Source organism: Onychostoma macrolepis, chromosome 18 (genome assembly GCF_012432095.1).
Source record: "Onychostoma macrolepis isolate SWU-2019 chromosome 18, ASM1243209v1, whole genome shotgun sequence".
NCBI lineage: Eukaryota > Metazoa > Chordata > Actinopteri > Cypriniformes > Cyprinidae > Onychostoma > Onychostoma macrolepis.
Genome location: NC_081172.1, coordinates 20629131 through 20633440, shown reverse-complemented (window position 1 = coordinate 20633440; position 4310 = coordinate 20629131). Strand labels below are relative to the sequence as shown.

Genomic DNA, 4310 nt, shown 5'->3' with positions numbered 1-4310 from the left:
TGCTTTTGGAAAAATAATAAAACAAACAGGGTGCGCTCTCTGTCTTCTCCTTCTCCGCGAACTGTTTTTAGAAACGCGTCACTAAAATGAACTGTAACTCAGCAAATACTCAGCACACAGACATGAGGGTTATATCTATAGAAAGCTTGAAGTGTATACTTTGAAATGAAACAAACATTCTGTGATGAAGTAATCTGTATGAAATCAACACGATGTTCAATCTGTCCCGTCTGACTCATTATCTCTAATGTGACCCCGCCCTCGCGCTACTCGCGCTGTTCATATGTAAATAGCCACGTGGTAAGTCTTGGCGTGCAAACGCCAACAACACAAACAAAGAGGAGGTCCTTCATGGCGGCTACTGTTTGTTTCTGGATGAAGACGCGCTGAGTAAAAGCAGGATTTCCCTCGAAAGAAGAACACGATTTCATCCAGTAGAGGAGAGCAATCTGATGAGTAAGTAATGTTTCTTTTTTTTGCATTAGTTAATGTTTTATTGTGACATAAACTTAAACACATTTTACTAGTTGGGTTTTTCCCAAACGACAACATGATGAATGCTACGCGTCTAAGAATGTTTAGACCATGTTTATTATTAATACTCTGTTCACAAATATATTTTAATAGCGTGCACAATAATAATTAGTTTCTCAGATATAAAATATAATTTTTTATAATACAAAGTACATCCTTTTATTGTACAAAGCATGCTTGAGTCTGTGGCTACATAATCATATCATAGACTACTATAAAATAATTCATACTAGACTATATGACTACAAAATCATAGTTGGGTTTTTCCCAAACTATAATTCCTGACTACAGTGTTTGAAATAGTGTAAAACATTTTGAATATGAGGGGCAATTCATTGTATTTAAATTTCTTATGGCGCGATGATGTTTTCATGCTCTATATAAAACAATAAAAGTAATATGCGTGTACACTGTAACATGATGAATGCTACGAGTCTTAAGTATGTTTAGTACATGTTTATTATTAATAGCCTACTCTGTTCAGAAATAGATTTTAATAAAGTGCTAAACAATAATAATTAGTTTCTCAGATATAAGATTTCTTTCTCTTTTTTTATGATAGTACAAAGCATGTGTGAGTCTATGGCTACAAAACATATATATACAGATGTTCCTGATATTAACATGCTCACAAATGTTTTTTTGTTTGTATTTTATTGAATCAGATACCAGCACCAGATGTATCCTGATGTCTCTTCAAACTGTTTTCCTCTGAGAGCGCTGTACCGACATCAGATGTTCAACTACACTGATATTCTATGTTAAAACAAGCTCCTTCTCTACTGATTGTTTTTTTTCTTCTTGAAAGAAGTAGAAACACTTAAATAAAACGCATAAATATCAGGTATGATTTACTTGTTTCACTTGTTGAACAGAATCTGTTGCAGGAATGACTCAAAGTCTGTTCACATCTCTGTGGTTAGATCAGTGTGCACAATAATGTGTCTTTGACCTTCATTATGTATGTTTTGGTTATACTGTGTTGTAAATAAAATACAAATAATTTAAAAACCTTTTTCAATCTCCTCACATTCTCTCTTACCTGCCTCACAGTCACAGTCACACTGATGGGCCATTAGGGGCCCATAGGGGAGGGCCCTTTGTCTCTCAGGTGAAAATCACTTAATATTCATGGCCATTACCACTCCCTCGCATATAGACCCTCGATCACAAAACATGTCTTGAAAATTTTAAATCAATATATTGTTTTCTGTGAATGAGTAAGCAGAATGATTTTCACATAATTCTGAAGTAAATATTCTAGCCTACAAGACCGATTACTCAAAAGTCTTATTCACAACTATTTAGTGTGGGTTTTAAGGCCTTATTTCAGCTACATTTTTTTTCCCAAAACTTACTAACCACGCATAATATTTTTTTTCTAAAAAATGCAAACATGCACATCCATCTTGGTCACATATTATTGTAGCACAGTTTATGCTGAATACAAAAAAAATTACATGTCAATAGTATGTTTTAAGTAGCTGAAATAAGCACAAATATCAGGGCATGTCAAAACATCTCAAGGGCCCCAAAATGACCTCAGACCCCAGAGGGTTAAGTATGGGTGTGTGAATGAGGTGCAGGTGTGGCAAGGTGATTAGGCCCAGGTATGAGGGATGATGGGAAACTGAGTACGAAATGGGGTTAGTATTCAGGGGATGGTTCCCTCTGGTGGCCGAGAGGGAGTAGTGCGGGAGCTTCGATTGTAACAGAGCCCTCCCCCTGCGAGCGGCTCCTGACGCGAGGAGGCAGACGACGCCGGGGTCTTCCACAAGGTCGAGGGGCCGGCTTCTCCGGGTGCAATCTGTGGAATTCCTCTGTGAGAGTGGTGTCTAGGATGTCGTCCGAGTTAACCCATGATCGCTCCTCCGGACCGAACCCCTCCCAGTCGACTAGATACTGTAGTGTACTGCCCCGGCGTCTGGAGTCTAGCAGTTCATGCACTCGATACGCCTCCTCGCCGTCGACCAGAATGGGCGGGGGAGTCTGCGGCTCAGCTCCCTCCTCCGGTCCCCCTCTCGGACCACCAGCGGGTTTCAGCAGAGATACATGAAAAGTAGGAGAAATGCGGTAATGAGAAGGCAGTTCTAACCGAAATGATACAGGGGTAATTTGTCTGGAAATCTTGAAGGGCCCAACATACCAGGGACTGAGTTTCTTGCATGGGAGGGAGTGCAAGAAACAGCTACAGCTTTCCTGTAGCTCAAATAGTAGAGCATGGCGCTAGCAACGCCAAGATCATGGGTTCGATTCCCAGGGAAAGCAAGAGCTGATAAAATGTAAAAACTGTTACTTGAATGCAGTGTAAGTCGCTTTGGATAAAAGCGTCTGATAAATGCATAAATGTAAATGCATGGAAGTCGGAGGCGAAGATCCCGGGTCGAGTTTTGAGCATATTCCGCCCACATCAAATATCGACTCCACTCTGTCTGTTGTTGTTGACAGTAGGAGCGAAGGAAGCAAATGACCTCTTGATTGAGACGCTCGGTTTGACCGTTGGATTGTGGATGGTATCCTGAAGTGAGACTGATATTGACATTTAGACTCTTAAAGAAACTTGACCATACCCTTGAGGTGAATTGAGGGCCTCGATCGGAGACAATGTCGTCAGGAAGACCGTAATAGCGAAACACCTGGTTGCACAGTAATTCAGCTGTCTCAAGAGATGTAGGCAGTTTAGGCAATGGTATGAGGCGGCAGGCTTTGGAAAATCGATCCACAATAGTGAGAATGGTGGTGTTACCATGGGAGTTGGGTAGATCCGTGATGAAGTCTATGGCAACATGAGACCAGGGACGCCGCGGCGTGGGAAATGGCTGCAACAGGCCGGCTGGAAGTTGTCTGAGTGATTTAGTGGTGTTGCAGATGTCGCAATTGTGAATGTAATTGGCTGTATCAGTCAAAAGCGTGGGCCACCAGAAGCGATTCCGCAGGAGTTGTTCCGTAGCCGAGATCCCAGGGTGGCCTGAACTGGGGTTTGTGTGAACCTGAGTGAGCAGTTGCTGACTGAAGGGTTCTGGAACGAATGCACGGTCGACAGGACATTCTGGAGGAGGTTGAATCTGTTGATTAGCGTGGTTGATCTCGGTCATTATATCCCACTGAACGGGAGCTAGCAGAATTCTTTCGGGAATGATATTTTCGGAGGAGCCAGAGAGATCTCTACCTTCAGTTTGACGGGAGAGTGCATCTGCTTTGGTATTCTTGGTGCCAGGTCGATAGGTTACAGTGAAGTGGAAACGTGTGAAGAACAGTGCCCATCTGGCCTGCCTGGGATTCAAACGTTTGGCTGAACGCAGGTATTCAAGGTTCTTGTGGTCGGTGAGAACGATAAATGGGAGTGCAGTCCCCTCCAGCCAGTGTCGCCACTCCTCCAATGCTAGTTTTATGGCCAGTAGTTTGCGATTGCCCACATCATAATTCCGTTCAGCAGGAGAGAGTTTGCGGGAAAAGAAGGCACAAGGGTATAATATAGCGGGCTCACCATGGCGTTGGGATAACACGCCTCCCACCCCCATATTTGAAGCGTCGACCACAACGCTGAATTGGCGGTCTGGGTCAGGGTGTCGAAGGATGGGTGCGGAGGTAAAGCGAGTCTTTAGTTCTTTAAATGATCGGAGGGCTTCGGGTGTCCACACTAGGCGAGAGGTGTTGCGCTTGGTCATAGTGGTGAGCGGAGAAGCGATGGAGCTGAAGTTTCTGATGAAGCGTCGGTAGAAGTTAGCGAACCCCAGGAAGCGTTGTAATTCTTTTACCGTCTGTGGCTGTGACCA

The 4310-nt window shown here is 43.2% G+C and overlaps 1 non-coding gene across 1 annotated transcript; it reads left to right on the top strand.

The window, feature by feature from the left end:
- The first annotated feature begins 2727 nt into the window (after positions 1-2727).
- Positions 2728-2802, top strand: trnaa-agc (transfer RNA alanine (anticodon AGC)). The gene has a single exon. It is a non-coding gene; the product is annotated as a tRNA-Ala (tRNA).
- Positions 2803-4310: the final 1508 nt, after the last annotated feature.